Source organism: Canis lupus, chromosome 5, assembly GCF_048164855.1.
Source record: "Canis lupus baileyi chromosome 5, mCanLup2.hap1, whole genome shotgun sequence".
Classification (NCBI taxonomy): Eukaryota; Metazoa; Chordata; class Mammalia; order Carnivora; family Canidae; genus Canis; species Canis lupus.
Window position 1 is genome coordinate 28,571,102 of NC_132842.1, and position 22,844 is coordinate 28,593,945.

Sequence of the window (22,844 nt, forward strand, 5' to 3'; positions counted from 1 at the left end):
GACAACATATATTAGCTGTTCCACTGGACGGAAGGAAGGGCTTTCTATTCCAGTTGTATGCTGCTTTAATTCCAACTCTCAGAAAGTAGGAGCCTTCTACAAGATAATCAATTCTTTGTGTACAAAACCTGCTACGCTTGGTGAAAAGCCCTGGCTGCATACAAGGACAGCTCGTATTCTGAAGAACGACCTAGGAATGTGCTCTGCCCCAAAAGCAGTGTTAAATTTAGTGTAAATTTAGTGGTCTTACTTCCTGAATTCAGGGTGTGTCAGGATTCTTATGCTGTTTTTATCCACGAATATGGGTGCTAACAACTAAATGGCAAAGTAATGACACCTATAGCATTTCACTGGCTAGTCAGAATTATAGAATTTTAGAAATGGGAAGAATTTCAGATATCGTCTAGACCGATTCTCTCACATGCAGATGAGAAATCTACATACAAAGACTCAGACTGACTCAGGTTCACACAATAAATCAGGAAATTTGAGCCTTAGTTCTGTATTAAGAAAATGAGCTTTTAAAAGGTAAACCATGGGACACCTGGGTGACTCAGTAGTTAAAGTGTCTGACTCAGCTCAGGACGTGATCTCGAGGTCTTGGGATTAAGTCCCCCATGGGAGCCTGCTTCTCTCTCTGCCTGGGTCTCTCCCTCTCTCTCTGTGTCTCTCATGAATAAATAGATAAATTATTTTTAAAAAATAAAAGGTAAATCATATTTTAAAATGCCCTCCCCAAAAGAGCCTTATTAGAGACATGTATTTCATAATTAGTTTCATAAAAATCAGGAAGTTACTATTTAAAAAAAAAAAAACCTAGAGTAGACTTCCCTGCAATGGACTTTTTCTCCCCCTACATTTTGTTTTTGTTTTGTTTTTTTTTTTTTTTTGGTTCTTGTTCTATAAAATCTAATTAATTTTTAAACTTAATTATGAAAAATTTTAAATGTATACAAAAACAAGAACAAATAATGCAATGAACCCTATGTACACATAAAGTGTCGTCACTCGCCATCAATCCATGACCCATCTTCCACCTCATTATTTCTGAGGTAGACATCAGACCTTATATCATTTCATCTGTAAACATTGCAGAGTGTACCCACAAAAGATAAGGACTCTTTCTGTTTTTTTAAGATTTTATTTATTTATTTGAGAGAGAGCATGAGCAGAGGGAAGGGCAGAAAGAGAAATGGAGAAGCAGACTCCCCAATGACCAGGGGCTCCATCCCAGGACCCCAAAATAGTGATCTGAGCCAAAGGCCCACACTTAATGGATTGAACCACCCAGGTGCCCCCAGGACTACTTTTTTTTAAACGCATAACCACAATACTATTATCACTCATACAAATTTAGCAATAATCCTTTAATATAAATAGATTTGTAAACTTTACATAAGTTATCCTTTGCCTTCGAATTGTTCCATGCTTCTATACTTTGCTAAATACCATTTCATTGATTTATCCACTGAATGAAACACAAACCAAGCATTCAAATAAACATCCACGAATGTTTTGTTTGCATAGAAGGGGAGAAGGAAGCCCAGATTCTGACTCTATGAGAGGCGGCAGAGAAGCAAAAAGGGAGAAGAAATTCTGGAGCCAGACAGAATTGGTTTTAGAGCTCAGTCTCACTTCTTATTAAATGCACCAATTTCTTCATCTCTCAAAGGTTCAGTTTGTTGATCTGTAAAAGGGGGATAAGGAAGCCAATCTAAAAGAGGAAGGGTGCCAAACATGATAGGAGGCATAAAGTCACAGAGCCTGTGGCAAGTCAGCACTCAAAAAAAGAGCTATGTTTCTTTGTTTTGTTCAGTAATGTATAAATACTGAGGTGCTAGTGTCCATTTAACCAAACAGGCTTATTAGCTTTAATTAGCTAATGGGATATGTAAACATATGTTAAGGCTCCTTCTTCTCTTTCTGAGTTGTACAAACAATGCTTTTAAAAAGGGAGAGGTGTCTCTTTGGGCACAGATTCTGGAGAACTAAGAATTCAGAGACTTGTGTGGCAATTGTCAGTTCAACAAATGATATTTGATAAATTAATAATTGAATAAATAAATGAAAAGTGGAGACTCTCCCTTCTTTCCCCATATATTTTAAGATACATTTTAACTTTTGACTGCGCACCTATCAAATCCATGCTCCTCTTACTCAGGGGGAAAGCTTCTATTCGCGGTAACTCTGGAAAGCAAGCCATGGTTCTGTGATTAAACCCACCAACATTGCCCAACTTGCTCTTGTCTTTGAGGAAGGTGTAATTCTAGCTCATAACTCAGCACTAATCATTCGCAAATGCTTTTTAACATCTACTATTCAGCCACATTATTAGATCTGTCTCCCGACAGCCAGCTGGGGAAAGCCACTATGCTAGCCTCCTTTTGGAGATGAAGCAGCAGAGGCACAGGGGTAAATAATTCGTCCAGGGAAAGGAAATAAGGCGCTGGGGAGAAGGGCCTAGAACACCTGGGCCTGGGCAGAGCCCAGTGGCCGCAGGACTATCCTGAGGCCTGTCTCCTACCAGCCCAGGTTCCTGAATGGCGCCCCCTCTTTGCAGCCCCACTGCTAACACATGATGCACATGAGAGCATCAGCCCCGCTTCCCTTGGACGGCTCCTGCAGACTCTACTGCTGGACCCTCCCTTCCCCTTCCCTGCTGCATCCAGTCCCCACACCCCCTCCTCCCAGCCCCTTCCCAGGAGGCCCCCATTCCCATCCTTCCCCTGGATAGAAGTTTCCCAACCCTGCTGCTGCCCTGAGTCCAAATACAAAACCCCTGGCTATCGTCCAGTCCTCGACCCCTTGTCCGGCTCCCTCAGGCCCATCCCACCCCTTCCCTGTCTTCTTCCCCTTCGCTGGCCTCCTGCCGCTCTCCTTGGCCAGGCAATCCCTCTCTGCCAGGTGATTAAATGGTAAAGATTCTGAAAGATTCTGCTGAAGGCCCTTTCTCTTCTACTCCTTGGCTCTTTCCCTGAGCAAGCTCACCCCTGCCAGTGGGTTGTTCACCAGCCGAATCACTCATAGGTCCGTGGCTCCCTGAATTGCATCTGCAGCTTAGACCCTTCTGTAGGTTCTAGACTCATACTTCCAATTGCTTATTACCTCCCCCACACCTTCATGTCTCCAGCATCTGTCCCTTAAATGTCAAACTGTCCTCCCTGTCACAGGGAATATGGCAAAACAGTCCAAAAGGTTGCTAAAGTGGGAAAGGGAGGACTAACTTTGGTCCTTGTCTCCCCTTCCACTCACACCGGGGTCGCATCACCATCACTGCCCACAAACCCTCCTAGAGGCCCATCCTGTCCTCTCCACGGGTGTACCCTGGACTAACCACTCTTCCCACACCACTTCATGCTCCACACTGGAAACCACAACCTGATCTATAAGTCATGCATCATCCTTAAGCCTTCCCCCATCCTCCTGCTGCTCTGAGTATCAAAACCCAAATCTTCAGAATGACGTGCAGGATTGGCCTCAGTATCCACTGGCAGCTTCATTCTGCAGCACTTGCCCCCGGCCTGGGCTCCCTGCACCTGAGCCTCCCTCAGCCTCTTCCCTGCACAGTGTTCCCTTATCCTCAGAATATCTTCTTGCCTCCGTTGTACACCCCCCCCCAAAGGTCTTTCCTAACCACAACCTACCTTCAGCTAATAAGCAAATACTTCTAATCAAACCACACATTTCCTCAGGGAAGCCTTATATGATATGATCTCCCAGAGGAGAACAAGTGCTCATTCTAAAATATAATTGCTATCAACTCAACACCAAAATGTTTTTTATCTCTTTGCTATTTTTAAACATATCAAATGTACAAAAAATATGATAGATATCTTTGTTATATTTTTGCTGGATAAGCATTTATTACCCAGATACACAGGAGATACACATATGTTGTATACATATGAAGTTCAAGGTGAATATAAGATTTGAGTTGGCTTTTCTACCAACTCAATGGTTTGAAAATTCTAATAGGCAAGAATGGCAATTAAATACCATTTGATGATTTACTTTTATTATGAATAGTAGGAGTAAATTAGATATTCCTCAAATATGAATGATGTCTTGTTTAAGATGTTTATTTATTTGACAGGGGGAGAGAGAGAGAGAGAGAGAGAGAGAGACCACAAGCAGGGGGAGCAGCAGGCAGAGGGAGAGGGAGAAGCAGGCTCCTTGTGGAGCAGGGACCCCCATGTGGAACTCGATCCCAGGACCCTGGGATCATGACTTGAGCCAAAAGCAGATGCCTCACTGAGTGAGCCACAAAGGCACCTCTGAATGGTGTTTTCTAAAAATCAATTGATTCAAGCTCCCCAGTTGGTACAGAAATTCCAGACCTGCCTCTCACAACCAAGTCTCTTTCCCGAGTCAGTCATCCAGCATTGTACAAACCCAGAGAAAGAATCCTATTGGCTTGGCAGTTTCTCTGTTACATGGAATCTCTCCCCACCCCCCCAAGATGGAACCTACATGGCATTCCATTTCAATGACACACCAAGATTCCATTATAATTTTTTCTTCATGCCCAGGATTAGAATAATCAAATGTCATCACTGGAAGAGAGTTTAGAGAGTCTTCAATTCAACCTTATTCAGCCAGGATTCTGTAATGCTCTCATGATGAAAGCCTTGGAGCAAGAGTCCCATCACCAACCCTGAGGATTCCTTAACCTCTGCTTCATCTCTGTCTTTACTAGAAAACTCTTACTTTTATAAATTAGGATTCCAAAAAGATTCTGCAGAAGGATACATGTCACCTGCTCAGAGGGGTTTGAAATACCATTGGGCTATTTTATGATCAAAATGAGGAGACTCGGGCCAACAAACAGAAAGTCCCAAAGCTCATTAATTGCAAAGCTAGGGGGAAAATCTCATCCATGGGGTCACATTCCTGAGAACCTATGCAGAAGGGTCAACTTGCACCTGAAGAACAGAGCCACCAGGGCTCTCTGCCAGAAGTAAAAAGTGGGTGAGTTGTTCATTATCGAAGGACAACAAGTAGGCTGAGATACAGGGCGTGTTGCACATTGTGAAATAAAAGTCAGATATAAACAATTCTGGAGATGATATACGAATCTTATTTTACTGGCTGCCATTTTCAAGATTACAAAACCCCAAACTAATTTTCTCTTCAACCTCTGTTTATACAAAGATGTACAGATCTCAAGTATGTAGTCTAATCTCAATAACTACAATAAATATTGTGACAAGCAATGTAACAGCTTAACAGAATGTCTTTAGTCCTTCGTGCCAGCAAGGCCTCCTAGATCCAAGAAAGGCAGAGGAATTGGAAACCCAGAGTGATAAGGCGCTATCACTGATTACTTCAGATGGCCTGAGTAGAGTGTGAGTAGGGACAGTGCCTGTCTGGATCTGCCAACGCCTCTCTTCTCCATAGCTAGCTGTTTCCTACTCCTTGGCCAACAGAAAGATTGCTAGACCATGGACTACCCATCCTTCAAGGCCAATTCAAGCACCACCCCATGCATACCATCCTCTGTATGGTCCCTCCATCTGACTTCTTATAGGTTTAGTAGCCACAATATTCAGTCCACATTGATCCTAGGATGCTTTGAAATGTTATTTAATTTATGAGCATGCATGATCTTCCTAATTAAATTATAAACCTCTTCGCTCAAAAGATGCCTTAGGCTTATTCATCTCACCAAGGTTTGATACCTGCCCTGCTAGTGATAAGTGCTCCATCAGCATTGATAATGACAATGATGGTGGTGAAGGCAATGACTACAGATGAAGAATCATGTGGTTCTTCTCATGAAGGCAGAATGAACTCGAATAATGAGAACAAACATGTGTGGTTGCTCTAGAACCTACATGCATTATCTTACACGATGGCTATATCATTTTCCCGTTTTTTTTTTTTTTTTTTTTTGAGAAAATTGAAGAGCAGAAGAATTAGGCTTTCTTATGATTTTGAAGAGGTCTTTAAAAAGGTAGGAAAACGTATTCATATTGGCACAGATTCGTAGGACAAGAAAATCCATCACTGAGGTCATGTCTTTAAGCCAGTCAGAGAAAGACAAATACTATATGATATCACTCAGATGTGGAATTTAAAAAACAAAACAGATGAACATAGGGGAAGCAAGGGAAATATAAAATAAGATAAAAACAGAAAGGGTAACAAACCGTAAGAGCCTCTTAACTCTAGGGGACAAACTGAGAGTTGCTGGAGGGGAGGTGTGGAGAGGGGATGGGGTAACTGGGGGATGGGCATTAAGGAGGGCACGTGATGGAATGAGCACTGGGCGTTCTGTGCAACTGGTGAACCACTAAATTCTACCCCTGAAACCAACAATACACTCTATGTTAACTAAATTGAATTTAAATTTTTAAAAAAGAAAAGAAAAAAGAAGTCAAATAAATACTCATGGAGAAATGAGTTCCAAGTTGGGGCAAGCATGTCCTGATGAGACAAATTTTAAGGACAATATGATGGAGCCACACCATATATCACCATGCCTGAGATCCATATTAAACTAATATCTGAAAAGATATTCAAGTGCTGACATAAACACTTGAGTGAAGACACTTTTCTTTCCTAACCGTTGCTTAAGGATTGTTTTTTTTCTTGCAAATGATAGAAAACACACTGCTTCAGTTAATGCCACCTTTATCATCCCGAGCTTGCATTTCCCTCCTTATATGAACTCTGCACCCTCCCCCCCCAAAAGTCATTGTGAAAGAGTGAGCTGAGTGTGGGAGTGAGCAAGGAGAGAGAGGTCCTTCCTAAGGAATCTGATCTCTTTGAGGAACCTTTCTGTTTAGGCACAATATTCTTCTTTAAATGGTGAAAAACTAACTTATCTCAAGGGCTGCTGACCTTTTTTAGAAAACTTCAGTGATGTCCCAGTTTTCCTTTTTTATGGTCCCACAGCATCACCTTGACTAGTGAAACAATCCAGTCTCTGGCTGCAGACCCATAGGTGCCCCATCAGAACCACGTCAGGCAGGTGCTCACTGGCCAATGGGTGCCAAAGTCTTCACTTTTGTTCTTTTGCTGCCCTGGATCCTCTGGCAAACATCTGGGCCTCTTGATACAGCAGATCTAAAGATGGTTTGTGCATGAGCCATTGACACCTGTATTTTTTTAAGATTTATTTTTATTTATTTGAGAGACAAATTAGAGGGGAAGGACAGAGAGAGAGAGGAAGAAAGAATATCAAGCAGATTCTGTGCTGAGTGTGGAGCCAGACCCAGGGCTCTTGATCCCACTACCCTGCAGATCATGACCTGAGCTGAAACCAAGAGTCAGACGCTTAACCAACTGTACTGCCCAGGTGCCTCCAAAATCTGTATTTTAAAAGCACACCAAACAAGTTGAGGTATTATGCTATCATTAATTCATTCAATGAATATTTATTAAGTGCCTGCTATGTGCCAGCATTGAGTGGAAATAGCTCCTGACTTCTAGACAAGAGGCCCAGGTTTAAGTCAGACTTTATTATGTAGCATACAGACTCTCTTTATCTTTTGCCTTAGTTTCTTTGCCTATAAAGTGGCAAATAATAAACAAACTGACCTCACAGGCTTATTCTAGACATGGAAAGATGAGTAAAACATGGCATCCAACTTGAAGGAGGTGATATCTCCAACCCAAACTTCACAAATAAGCTTCTTGATAATCACCACCCCCAAGACAGTTGCCATTGTTGTCCTGGCTGTTCAGTTAGAGGAAGCACAAGGACTGCGACACTAGATAGAAAAGATAGTGGTGATGTAGACTCAGAGAATTATAAAGCTGCAAGGAACAGTAGGCGTGATCTGGTCCAAGGGTCCCCACCATATTTGGAAGGAGATAGCACAGGCTTTGGAGACAGAGACTCTTGGGTTCAAATCCTAGCTCGGACACCTTGTAGTTGTACAATTTTGCATCGATGACAACCTCTTCTGGACTCTTTCTCTCTTTTCCAAAATAGGAATAGTAAGGATTCCAATACAACTGTTACATGGATTAAATAAAATAGGGGATGAGAATCACTTGGACTGTAGCAAGAATTTAACAAATGACTATTACCTTTATGATTTTATTATTACTTTATCTTTTTATTATCTGAGATCTTTTTTCCAGTTTTACTGAGATATAATTGTCAGATAGCATTGTATTCACTCAAATTGCCCAGCATAACAATCCAATATATGTACATATTGTGAAGTGGGCACCACAGTAGGTTTGGTTAGCGTCCATCACCATACATAGTCACAGATTTCTTTTTCCTAGTGATAAGGACTGTTAAGATCTCCTCTCTTAGCAACTTTCAAATATACAATACAGTACTATTAACGAGAGTCTCCATGCTGTTCATTACATCTCCAGGATGAGATGAACTTATTTATCTTATAACTGAAAGTTAAGATCTAATTATGCCTGGGTGGAGTGATGATGAGGCACACGGTAGCCAAAAAGAGAAGGGTTGGAGTTAGGAATGAAGTGTTTGGAATGGAGAGAAGATGCCAAACAGCTTCATTCCCCTTTCTGCTGGAAACTCCGACAAATACAGGAAAAGAAAGGAGCAAAAATGGCCCAGAAAACCAGCTCATAATGCTACTAGAAGACTATACTGTGTTTTACTAGAAATAGAGCCTACATTTGGGGTGAGGAGCCCCAGTCTGAGGCAGTGACAAAGAGGGATGCCTGAGTGGCTCAGTGCTTAAGCATCTGCCTTCAGCTCAGGACGTGATCCTGGGGTCCTGGGATCAAGTCCCACATCGGGCTCCATGCAGGGAGTCTGCTTCTCCCTCTGCCTATGTCTCTGCCTCTCTCTGTGTATCTCTCATGAATAAATCAGTAAAATCTTTAAAAAATGTGGGAGTCAGGCAGCCAGTTGTTGCTGAAGCCAGCATTAGCATGCACATCTTTTCACTCTCTCAAGCTTTTATAATCCGTTCATTCTTTCATTCAAAAATAAGTATTGGACGCCACCTCTATGCTTAGAATGATGATTATGGGGTAATGCAAAACTGTACTTATCAGAAATGTGTGGCGGCCAATGAAAGTTATCTCGACCTGGAAACCCAAGGAAAACATCAACAGGACCACCTCTCTTTACTCATCATTCAGTTTGTTTTTCACACCAGTTGGGAGAGATGTAGATGCTGAGCGCATGAGGAGCAGCTGGTAGCAGCAATCTCAGCTGGCCACCTCTGACTTCCTGCCCCACAGTCTACTGTGCTTCAGAGAGGGACTTTCCTAGGTGGTACGTAACCTACATTTTTCAAACAATTAGGTTCTTTTCAAACTGAAACCTGCAACAACCAAAGAAAAATTGTAACACAACTCATTTAAAGCAGCATATACTATTTTTTAAAAACGTGCAAATGTGAATCCTTTTTTTGTGACTTTGAATACTATTCTACTAAATCTCCTGTATAATTAAGTTGCCTGAGAAATGTTGGAGGCTACACAAGAAGAACACCACATCCTAATGAGTAATAAAGATTACATAACAGTCGAGATAAGCAACAACACCCACAGATTTCATGTAAATGCTAATAGTGGGTTCTCAGCCACGGTGTGAAATAATAAAGCAAGGAATGCCACACAACTGAACTTCAAAATATTACTCCCAATGGTTACATAAAACCGCAACCAATTTTACACGAGTGTTTATTTCACTTTTCCTAATCATTGGCTCTTCATTTTAAAGACCAACTTTTTTTTTTTTCATTCACAAATCAGAGTCCTTAACTGCTTAAGAAAGCCGTGATTGCATGGGGACCCAAACAATGGTCCGTGGGCTGATGGGGCAAAGAAAAATCCCACAATTGTATTCAGCACCTATTGCATGGTTCTGCATGGAAAATTCTTTAGTACATCTAACCTGAACCTTCCCCTTGCTGACATACAAAGGGGACATCTCTTCTGGAGAGTAAGTGGAGATTAAAAGCATTGACTACTTAAGGCAATGTTTTCTCCAAACTGTCCTCCTTAGACACTAGTTGAGTTGCTTAAGATTAATAATAATAATAATAATAATAATAATAATAATAATACGTTTGAGGGAGAGAAATGAATTCTATAATTAAACAAGTTCAGTAAATATTATATTCTGTATACCTACTTTATAAGCTCAAAATGTATTGTTAGTGCGTTAACAATTTTGAGAAGTCCAGTAATAACGATGCATGTTTAATCTAGTCTTTAAGCAGAGTCCTTTGCCCCCCATCCAAACACTTATTATTAGTTCTTGAAACTTTTCTGTGAAATACACTATGGGAATTTCTGCTGGAGATCACCAATCCAATCTTTTTCTTTTATACTTGAAGAATCTAGCAACTTGCATTTTTTTTTTTTTTTTTGGAAAGGGGAAGTTATAAACTCTGCCTCAAACTAAGTCAACAATTTTTTTATTCTTTGTTAATTGCAGATCAATTCATTCTTGTAGAGAAGAATCCCCTTATTTCATGAATCTTCCTAAAATACAGGTGCTGCGTAAAAATAGTTCATCTGGGGGGCTCAGTTGGTTAAGGATCTGACTCATGATTTCAGCTCAGGTCATGATCTCAGGTCATGGGAGGGAGCCCTGCTTTGGACTCTGCACTGGGCATGGAGCTTGCTTAAGAGTCCACCCACCCTCACTCTCTCGTTCTCTCTAAAAAAGAAAAGAAAGAAAGAAAGAAAGAAAGAAAGAAAGAAAGAAAGAAAGAAAGAAAGAAAGAAAGAAAGAAAGAAAGAAAGAAAGAAAGAAAGAAAGAAGAAAGAAAGAGAGAAAGAAAGAAAGAAGAAAGAAAGAGAGAAAGAAAGAAAGAAAGAAAGAAAGAAAAAAAGAAAGAAAGAAAGAAAGAAAGAAAGAAAGAAAGAAAGAAAGAAAGAAAGAAAGAGAAAAGAAAGAAAGAACTCACCTGTGTTGGATGCACATGTTCCCAGGCCTTACTCAGGTTCAACTCCACTCATGCCCTCCAATCTGGGTGCCTGGCTTCCTGAATTAATATAAATTAATATCTGATTCCACCATTTAAACATCCTGTGGAGGAGTAGGGGTTGAGGGAGGGGCAGAGAGCAGTTGGCACATAGTCATGTCAGAGCTAAAAGAAGTTTAGAGTCATCTCATTGGATCCCTTCACTTTGCAGCCATAGGGAATTGTGGCCCAAAGAGAGAACTTGGCATTCCCTAAGGGATAGTCAGTGACAAAGCCAGAGTCTCACCTGGTTGCCTCCCATCCTTCATCCCCACATTTGCCTTCCTTAGGGTTACACAAGCCTGCTCCCTCACCTTCAGACTAGAAAACTGGTCTCCGTGGCAGAAGCACTTGTTTACCAAAGAGTATGCAGAAGCCAATGTATTAATGCAGGATTGCTTTTGTCACAGCACAAAGGTGAAAGATTTCCACTCCTAATAATTCCAGACGAACCATGGGAACATGAAGAAACTCTGGTTTTCTCTGTCTTCTCTTCTACACAGATCCATCAGGTTCCAAGTGATCTCTCCTAAAGTGTGTAGAAGGTTAAGAATTTGGCTGGAGATGAAATAGAAATCACTAAAAGGGAAATATAATGGAGAGGGCAAGCTATAAAGACTTCCAACATAAATGCCCAAAGAACTGTTCTATACAGCAGAAGAATTTAGAGTTGAAATTTGATTTTTTTTCACTTTGGAATTTTATTTTATATCTGTTGCTTGATAAGGAAATTGCTTCTCCTCATTCACCCCTGGGGACATTTCAATTATACTTTGTTCTTGAAAATGAGTGTTTTTACTTTTAACTATTGATTTCAGAACTCTATGAACTCTGCCTTGAAGTCATTTCCTTCAACCCTCTACATGCCGGGGCACTCCTACCCCTACTCCAAAGAGGGTCACATTTCAACAGATCTTATGCCCTCCTGGTCCTCCTGGTGCCTGACCCCCAGGAAATAAAGGAGCACGTTGCATTGAGATGGCCATTATGTATCTCCACTCATCAGAATCACGGCAGCCAGGTGGCAAGGGTACAGGATGACAAGAAAACAATCCCATCTTTTATTTCCCAGCTTCTGTCACACACGACCCTTCAACCTGAAAACAGACAAGAAAAAATCCAGTGAGAAAAGGTTTGAAAGCCTCTGCACCAAGGTGACAAGGAATCACAGAGTCCAACTGTTATTTGTCTGGAGAGAAAGGGTGTGCAGAGAACTACAAAGGATTCAAATGTTTCTGTTGCTTATCAAGAGAAATAAAATAAATTGTACTCACCAAGCAAATGATTCATCTTGATTGTTTAGGGCAGTTTCCCTTTAATATTTACGTTGTCTCTAAGCTTGGCTTAGCTTTTTAAAAAAAGAAGAAAAAGAAGAACTGTCATTTCTATTCAATTAACTGCTTCCCCCTCTGACTTTAAATCAAGGGCAGTGTCTGTTCAATTTAATTACTTTCCAAGTAGCCTGCATGGTAAAGCAGCAGCCACTAAAGCAAAGAGCCATGTGGTGCTTTATAAGGCAAGAATTCGATATAATGTAAGGATGTTCTCCTAACAGAAAATGCAATAAAACTGATTTTCCCCCTGCTGTGTTTCTAGCCACTTGATATATAATATGTTCACAGATCAAGATTTTAGCTCAACAGTTTAAAGTAAGTAAAATGGGGAGAATGTCATTTACCCTCTGGAAAGTCTATGGAGGAAATTTTTGAAGGACTTGTCCCACCTGCTCTGATTACACAGGAAGTGTGACCTTCTTCAAAGAAGGTGGTGATTTTTATTATCTATTCGTGCAAGATTTTCCAGAACTAACTGCATTAATAATTGCATCAACATCAGTATATTCAATATTAGAAAGCAAGACTTAGTCAAAATTGTGAAGTTGTAGGGTAAAAACTGCAGAAATATATAGCACAGCCAAAACACCACGACCTGGATTGTTAAGCTTGACTCAGTCACCGATGAGCCATGGGGCACTGAATTACTTGCTTGACTTCACTGAGTCTGTTTTGATATCTGTAAATAAGGGTATTCCATAAAGTTGACAGGAGGACTCTTTGCCCCTAACACTCACTGAGACTATCAAATGACAGCAAAGCACCTACCAAAAAGCGGAACACTTCCATTCCCTCCAAATAGAAGAACCAACCCAAGGATAACTCCGATCAATAATGTAAACCTAAATTACCCACAAAGAAAAACTTAGGATGCAATGCAGGTAGAGAGGCAGTTGTCCTTTTTAATTAATAGTATCAGGTGGCCCAGAAAAATTCTGGCCAAAAGGAGAAATGAAATGTTAAAGCATGAGGAATTGTACATTTGACATTAATTTACAGAGTGCAATCAGATGCCCCAATACATTCTGTGGTTGTTAATATTTTTGTTTATTTTTAATGCATATTTTGCCTAAATGATCTACAATCTACAGATCTGTAGACTTATAAGTTTTTTTCTGTCTACAATAGATAACTGCATTAATATTATAGATAGCAAGTGAGAGTCAAAGATCTATACACACCTGTTTAGTGGAACAGGCTCCCTTTTGTACTCTATCAACCAAAGAGGGTGGATTCTCCAGTAAATCACAAATTAATGGATAGTCTTTAAATTATGCAGTATGTCTTTTGACATACCTTCATACACATGTAATTGCAAACAGATAAACGTAGCACCCTTTTATTCAAATGAGAGTGACAAGTATTGTGGCTTCAGTACAGAAATGATCCACTGCCCAGTTATAAGATCCTATGAGAGATTATGCTCTTCAGACTGATGTAAATCTGAATGATCCAAAAATTCTAGCATGTTTTGCATAATAAATGTTTACATTTAACATAAATTACTCAAGAAGACTTTAATCTATGGATTCTTAGTCTTTCCAGCTCTCAGATTCCGTACATTATCTTTTCTTTATGTTGGCATGTTATTGATTGAATTTTATTCAAAGGTCAAGGAAATCATCACAAAGCCCATTTTCTACTTTATATAGCTCTTTGTGTAACTTAGTTAAATGAGAAAGTAAGGATGGTAGCTAGTTAGAGAAGAATCTTTGTAGGGCAAATCAGTTAATATCACTGTCTTCCAACAGAACAAGTAATTCAAGACACGTATACATTTATCCTATATCCAACCACTTCCTGGGAAAGGGATTCTACTATCTGCTCCTCCAATTTTAAGCAATTTTGACAATATGAAACAAATTAGCAAACTTCCTGTATCTTTTGTACAATTATTTCCCATGAATGGTGAATAATTGTAATGTTTGTGTATATCTTTGCTCTAAATTCACTACATATACTCTAGTATCTACAAACCCAACATGGTTTTTTCACTGTCCAAATGTATTAGTTGAATGCTGGTGGAAAACAACAAACAAATACTTAATAAAAAAAAGTGTCTGCTAGGCACTGTTCTGAGTACTATCAAATTTATAATGAACACAGAAAGCATATTATCTGTTTGGGGACACAGGATTATCAAATAAGAAAAAATCACACATATTCTACTCATAATTGTATACATCTGTGACTTAGATTGTAAAAGATCAGAAGGTGAAAAAAGAATAAATATGTGTGAAAAAAGATCACATAATGTGTATTCCCATCATGGAGACTTCTTATCGTATATTAAATATGGTTGTATGTTTTCAGAGATCTCACTTGTAGATTTTTTTCAGTAATGATTCTCCTGCCAAATAGTCTAGATCCTTTAAGCCTTTTAAGGTGGATAATTAGCTACTTTGGAATGAAGGAGCCTCTTTCATTGGCTTAGTGAATAACATCAAAGAATAAGGACATATATGAGTAAGACCTTTCTTTAGAAGGTAACATTTGCAATAAATGAGTTTATTCTTTCAAGTAGTATACTTCCCAAATAATAACATCTTTTATTTATTTATTTTTCACCTCCATTTTTATAAGATCCATCTGCCAAAACCAGTGCTTTATCATCAGAGAATATGGTCTAATTGAACTGTGGTTCCAGGTAAAATGTAGGAAGCAACAGGACACTGCGCTAGCTGCAACAATTTACAAAAGCCAGTGAAATTACTAAAATTATGTTATCCAAGACACCATAAAGCTGTGGAAGCAAATAGAACTAATTGAACTCAACCTAAGACAAAAGAGTCCATCTTGGAAGGACTCTGGCACTGGCTGCTTTCTACCCTGGGACTGTTTGCCATTTCTAAGTGTAAGATGAGGTTTGAGCATGGGCTGGATACTATTAGAAAGAAAAAACACCATAGCTTGTGGAGCTGGAATGATAATTTGGAAACTTCAGGAGCCCTATAGGCACAAAGACCATTGTCCCCAATGGTTCATTTGCTAAGCCACAGGCCCTTGGAAGGTTAGGAACCTCCTATAAAATAACATACTGAAATGCACTGTAGTCTTGCAGTAGTGGGAAGTCTATCCCAAAGAGAAGCATCTGCTTCAAACACACAACTAGTTGGCTCCTTAAGATATTTGCCAAATTTGGGGGATCCCTGGGTGGCGCGGCAGTTTGGCGCCTGCCTTTGGCCCAGGGCGCGATCCTGGAGTCCCAGGATCGAGTCCCGCATCAGGCTCCCGGCATGGAGCCTGCTTCTCCCTCCTCCTGTGTCTCTGCCTCTCTCTCTCTCTCTGTGTCAATCTCTATCATAAATAAACAAACAAATAAATAAATAAATCTTTAAAAAAATAAATAGCTTGTTAAAAAAAAAGATATTTGCCAAATTTGGGGTGGAAACTAGAGAGCAAAGTTTAAAACTGTTGAAAGGTAGCCCATCAGCCCTGTAAGCTCTGTAAGTAAAATAGGGGAGAGAGACCTGCTAGGCTAGCAGTCAGACACCACAGAAGGTCTTCTCCACTCATAAACATTTGAAACCAGAGGTACACTGAATTTAACTACAGCTTCATTCCTGATTAAATCATCAAAGGACAAATTCTGAGTCAGAGCAATAAAACTTTAGTTTCTATTCTTCTTTTTTTGTAAGATTTTATTTATTTATTCATGAGAGACACACGGAGAGAGAGAGAGGCAGAGACACAGGCAGAGGGAGAAGCAGGCTCCATGCAGGGAGCCCAATGTGGGACTTGATCCCGGGACCACAGGATCATGCCCTGAGCTGAAGACAGGCACTAAACCACTAAGTGACCCAGGAATCCCCAGTCTCTATTCTTCTTTATGTAGAATGTCTAGCATAAAACAAAAAGCTACAAGACATAAGAAGAGGTGAAAGAAAAAAAAAAAGCCATTTGAAGCAGAAAGATGACCTACATGCTAAAATTAGCAGACAAGGTATTTAAACAACTGTTATTAATATGTCAGAAAATAAAAGGAAAGATGGACATATCATTAAAATATGGGGGATTTTAACAGAGAATTGAAATCTATGAAGCAGAATCAAAGGACTCTGGAACTGAAAATTTTAAACATCTGAAAGTAAGAATGCATTGGGTGGTTTTAATGTCAGACTGGCAAGTCAGAAGCCAGGGTTAGGGAACTCAAGAAGTGAATTTAATATATTTAAAATAAAATACAGAGAGAAAAAAAAAAACAGAAAAGACATGTAAGCCAAAGTCAAATGATCTAACAAAAGTATAATTGCAATCTCAGAGAGGAAAAAATGAGGAAGAAGCAATATGTGGACAAGTTACAGTTGAGAATTTTCTAAAACTGATGAAAGATGTTGATCCATAGATACAAAAAGCTCAGCAAATTCCAAAAAGGACAAAGATTAAAAAAAAAAAAAAAAGCCATACCTGATTTAATTGATCTGGATAAGAACTGAGCATTAATATTTTTTAAAAGTTTCCCAGGTAAATGATAATATATAGCCAGTGCCAAGAACCACTGGTCTGAAGGAGGTCATATTAAAAGAGTAATGTACAGTTAGTTTAGTCTTTTTATTTTTTCAAGTGTTCATAAAAAGGAGCAAGTACTCTAGGCTCTTTTTTTTTTTCCTTAATATCTCTTTGCGGAGTATCAGGGAACATGTCTGTATTTCAATTATCATCTCCATAACTCAACCCAACAGATTTTTCATTAACATACAGTGCAATATTGGTTTCATGAATAGAATAGAATAGAATAGAATAGAATAGAATAGAATGTAAGTGATTCGTCACTTACATTCAATCCCTAGTGCTCATCACCAGTGTCCTCCTTAATACCCATCACCCATTGTGTCCATTCCTCCCGCCCCCACCTCCCTCCATCAATCCTCAGTTTGTTCTCTATCACTAAAAGTCTCTTATGGTTTGCTTCAATTCCATAGTTCTTAAATGATGGCATCCATACCTGCTCTCTCCATAATCCTCTGAGGATCATGGATGGGGGGTGGGGATGAAATAATATAGATTCAATCTGTACAAGAAATGTTCCAATGCAGAAACACTATTGAGGAACAGATTACAAGACATACAAAATTAGCTGTCACACTCTTGGCCTCACTGCTGTAGATGCATCAAGAGAAAGGACCCCCAGAGATCAAAAGGAGGTAGACTTTCATCTATGGTAAGATACTCAAAAGTCAGAAGTGTGCCAGAGCAGTGGAGAGTCCAAGCCTGGGGCATATACATGCCAGAAAGCAGGCAATGAATCCCCATGGGCTTGCCTGCTGGCATCCACTTCTGGCAAAAGAACATGGAGTTGAAAGAGAAAAGGATTATTCTTGGGCAGCCCCCGGGGGCTCAGTGGTTTAGCACCGCCTTTAGTCCAGGGTGTGATCCTGGAGACCCAGGATTGAGTCCCATATCAGGCTCCCTGTATGGAGCCTGCTTCTCCCTCTGCCTGTGTCTCTGCCTCTCTCTCTCTCTCTCTCTCTCTCTGTCTCTTATGAATAAATGAATAAAATCTTTAAAAAAAAAAAGGGCTGTTTTTGTCAAGTCTGAAGATGTGATTATACCATGACTGATAACCCTTCATAGTTGATGAGAAAATGTGCTTTTCTTTAACACTTATGTAGCAAAATCACTATATATTATGTGTATATGTACTTAAAGAAGGTACAGAAGCTATAGCATTAAATGCAGAATTAACCCTGACCTGGAGGCACCAGCAGCATCTCCCCAAAGCAGGAGCATGTGATCAAGAGCATCTCTGTGCTCCAGTGGTCTGCCAAGTTTGCCATAGGCAAGAGCGTCCACAAATACTGAACTTACCTACCTTTATAAAAGTGACCAGAATTGGGACTCCTGGGTGGCTCAGTGGTTGAGCATCTGCCTTTGGCTCAGGGTGTGATCCCAGAGTCCCAGGATCGAGTCCCGCATTGGGCTCCTTGCATGGAGCCGGCTTCTCCCTCTGCCCGTGTCTCTGCCTCTCTTTCTCTCTCTCTCTCGTAAAAAAATACATAAGATCTTTTTTTAAAAAGTGACCAAAATAAGCAGAGTTGTGTCCCCTTGGTTCCCAAATTTTAAGGGGCAAAGAATGAATTGGCACCAGATAGAGCATTTTCTCAGTATAAAGAGTTATAGACTATCTGCCAGGTAGACCCAAAAGGCTCCTGGCACCAGGCCCCTCGCTCCCCACCCACTTGTGTTCCAGCCAAGAACACAAGCTCGGGACTACACAGGAATGCTGTTGTCACAGAAACAGTTCTACCTTCTAGCTGACCACCTCTTCTACCCAATCTCATTAGGAGCTAGAGCATCGCTCCATTTCTCGTGGTGCATCAAATCCACATACGACAGAGTTGCTGCTGGTTCAGGGTTTTGTTACATTTCCCTTCCCAAGATTTGTCACCATTTTTCCTGGCTTGTAGATAGCCCTTCACTGATGTGCACACGACAGGAAATCAGTCTGTCCCACCTAGGTTATGTGTTTGCTGTTTACCCTTCCACGAGTCTTAGTATGATTATGTTTAATCCTGTCCTCGGGCCACAACTTCACATTTCCCCGCAAAATTCTCCAAGTGACACCAAGTTCACTGGTGCTCCCCACCTGGTAAGGCCAGAGTCTCCTTTGCCCTGGGTGCCAATTTTGGTATTACACTGCCACTCAATCCCTTTTTTACATACTGATTCAAATCATTTATCTGTAGATTAAGTCAAAAGACTCTAAAAATAGGGTTTGAGTCCCAAGGTTTCTATTGCTATTTATATATATTTTTTCCTGTTACCACTCACAACAAAGTGGAATCTCCATGGATTCCTTTTAATGCATTTCCTTGCTTCCTCATCTTACCTATATCAGCCTGGATACTAGCAGCCAAATGATTACAAATATAGTTGAATTTTATCCTTTGAAAGAAGTTTTTTTTTGACTCATCATATTTTTCTGGTGGCCAAGATACAGTAGAAAACTCCTCTATATGAGAAAAATCTGTTTACATATCCTTCTTCACCACGAGGCATGGCATGACTGGCCATGGTCCACAGTAGAGGAGTGGAGGCAGGAGTCTCGGATTACAGTCCCACTGCAGCCATCGAATGCTATGTGACCTCGAACCAGACACTTGACCTTTGAGTGACTCAGGGTCATCTTATGATGATCTTTGGCCCCTATATTTATGGGTTGGTTGATTGGGTTTTAAACTATAGAGAAACTAAGAGCTCCTTCATCTAAGCATTGTATGAAACTGAGGGATTAGTAGGAGAAGAACAGAAAGTTGGCTTTTTGGTTAAAACAACAACTTATGAAAGGAATCTTGGCCTGCATTTCTTCACAGAAAGTTGCAGCCTTGGAGTGAATATTTTCTACTAAATATATGCCCAGGGTGGCAGTCCTCTCTGACATGCACAATGTCTTGCATTCTGTCCTCAGGGGAAGACAAATTGAGGAAATCAGCACTGCTCTTCCAACTGGGCAATGGTCAGCGTGTGGCTATTTCTCACCATCCAGCACACATACAAAGCCACCGCTCCATAAAGTGGAATTACCCCTACTGATTGGTTCTAGAACCCTCCAGCTCTCTTGCTTTCCCTGAACCAAATTCACAGAAATATTTAGGCAGCTTTTCCCACAGGGTTCAGGTAATTGTAAGCACCAGGACAGTTGTGTGATTTGTACATTGCACAAGACAGCTGACCTGGGGGATAGACAGGCTGATATCCAGCTCATTTTTTGCTTGCCAAGCCCTGAGCCTTGGCACTGGCTTATGTCCATGTGAGAAGAGGTATATTTTCCTTCACACAAAGACATGGTCTGCTTGCCAGGCAATGTGTCTGTAGGCCCAAGGATGTCCAGAGATGGTACAAACAGAGGTTCACATGAAGGTTAAGTGCAGGCTAGTGGAAGCCCAAGATGATTGTCCAAAAGCGTGCAGTGTGTGTGCATGTGTGTGTGTGTGTTTGTGTCCCACAGTGGGAGAGATGGGTTGCCACAAAGGGCAGTGCATGCCTGACCTGGCTACTTCCTTCCTTTGCATGTCATGAAGGGAGCAGCTTCCCTGCCTTCGCCTTTGCTTAGCGGTCTCATGCAAATGTTCTCTAGATCATCAGAAAATATCCATTCCCTAACTCTCCTTCTCTTTAGCCCTACACCAACTCATTCCACTCCCAAGTGTACCAATCTTCCCTAAAGAGTAATAAAGTACCAATGTCCTGCTCCTTCCTTACATTTTACAGATTCCAAAGTCAAAGGCATATCCTGAGCACAAAGGTGTTTGCTGCTTTTGAGTAACTCATGATGTATTAGTAAAAAACAATCTTTTTTTAGTCTCATGACTAAAAAAAAAAAAAAAAAAAAATTCATCATGAGACCAATACATCATGAGTTACTCAAAACTTAGGGGTTGAAAACAACAAACCATCTTTTCTCAACAAACGTTTTCTCTGTGGGTGCAAAATCCAGAAATGGCTTAGCCGGGTCCCTCATGAGGTTGCAATTGCGCTGTTGGCCAAGGCTGCCATCATTGGACAAAACTGGGCAGAGACTTCCCAGCTCACACTCCCAGCCCCCGGAAGGTCTGAGTTCCTCTCTAATGGTTGGTTGGTTCATTGGTTGGAGACCTCACCACAAAGGTTTCCCTCAGGGCTGCTGACAATGTGGCAACTTGCTTCCCCCAAAGCCAGTGATCTGGAGACAGAGAGCCAGCGGGTGTGAATGTGCCCATCTTTTATGACCTCGTCTTAGAAATGACATCACTTCTACCAAATGCTGCTCATTACACAGACCAAACTGGGGACAGTTGAGGGAGAGTGGCACCAGAGTCTGAATAGCAGGTGACAGGGACCACTGAGGACCTGTCCCTACTCCATCATAAAGGCTGGTTCCTATAGACACAGACCTCTGGTCAAGGTCCTCCAGGGAAGGCCATGCACTTGCACTATCTAGTTAGATGTTCACAACACTATAAAGTAGATCCTGCTTTTGGTCTCATTTTGAAGATGAGAAAACAGCTTTAGAGAGATTAGGCAATTCACCTGCAGTTCACAGAACTAATAGGTTCACAGAATCCATTCTATCCTCTCCCCTACTGCCAGGTAGGGGAGAGGATACTATTTACTATTTTATGTTCACAGTATTTTCCTCGGCCCTCCAATCCATCCTTTACACATTTCCCCATTATGTTCCTTCTCAAAGCATTCCAACATTTCTTCCCACTGAATGAAAGAATCGAATCCCATCTCCCCACAATGGCATTTAAACTCCTAGTCTTGCTGCGACCTGCCAGTAATAGTTAATTTTATGTGTCAACTTGACTGGGACATGGTGCCAGGAATTTGGCAAAATATCATTTTGGATGATTCTGTTGAAGGGGTTTGGGGTAAAGCAGACTGACTTCCCTAATGTGAGCAGGCCTTATCCAATCAGTTGAAATCTCAATAGAACAAAAGGTCGGCCTCTGAGCAAGAGGGAGTTCTCCAGGAGAAGGCCTTAGGACTTCATCACACACACACACACACACACACACACACACACATCCTATTGGTTTCATTTCCACATTTTGACCCATCCACTCTGGCCGACTCTGCATCTCCCAAACATGCTCCATTTTCCCATCTCGATACATTTATTCAAAAACTATGACTTCTCTCCTAAATACCCTCTCTCTCCTACCCCCTACCCAATCTGTCCATCCTTCCCTGTAACATTTACCATTGGGTTATCTGGTGTAAAAATCAATGCTTTTCTCCAGTACTAGAGTAAGAGCTTCTGGATCGTGGGATTATGCCATTAATCTCTTCTCAGCTTATCCCAGTCACCAGTTCAGCACTTTGCTCACTGGGACTCAATGAGTTGATCTGAATCCTTCATCTATTTTTGGAAGATATTCACACCCTATAAAATCACAACTCACTATACCCAAGGTAAAGAAAAGCATATATATATATGTATGTATAAGCTATGATAGCTATGCTAAAAATATATACTTTTAAAATAATAGAACAAAGTCTGTATTTTCCCCTATTTAAAAACAAAACGGTGCACACTCTGGAAACCTGGTGTGCTGGTCTTATAAAACGACATTCCTATTGAAAACAACTAAAATTCTGGGGGAAAGTAAATGTGATCTCCTTAAAAGCATCAATGAGCTAGCAAAAATTTGAACAATAACCAAGCCAAGGACTCAGAGAAGTAGGGAACCAAGAGATAAGTGGAACAATGAGCCTGACTTTTGCCCTAAGGGTATGTGCCAAACTGACTGAACTTGAACTTCAGTTTTGTTTTTTCTCATGTAATAGCTGTATTTAAAATTCAAAATTTACAATAAGCCAGAAGTTATATTCTTTGCAACCATGTGAAAATTACAGTGTGAAATTTCTAATGCTAACTTTAAAATATGTGTGGGTGTACATAGTTTTTCCAAATTCTTTTGGCGGTTATGCAAGCAAAAATATGAAGAATCTGGGTATGGCATCTTATGGGGGCAGGGATGATAAAGAAGGCAATGATTTCTTTTTTTCCCTTAAAAACTGGTATTTCCAGTTAAAATACCTGGAAAGACTACTTGGTTGGGAATTTTTAAACCTTTTAGCAATATTTCAGCAAAAAAAGAGACAG

General features: G+C 40.5%; 1 long non-coding RNA gene across 1 annotated transcript; it reads right to left on the minus strand.

Annotated features, from left to right (window-relative positions):
- Positions 1 to 11,616: 11,616 nt before the first annotated feature.
- On the minus strand, positions 11,617 to 21,032 carry LOC140632913 (uncharacterized). The gene is made up of 3 exons (XR_012030559.1): positions 20,854 to 21,032; positions 12,194 to 12,267; positions 11,617 to 12,016 (listed from the first exon to the last, which is right to left on the minus strand). It is a non-coding gene; the product is annotated as an uncharacterized lncRNA (long non-coding RNA).
- Positions 21,033 to 22,844: the final 1,812 nt, after the last annotated feature.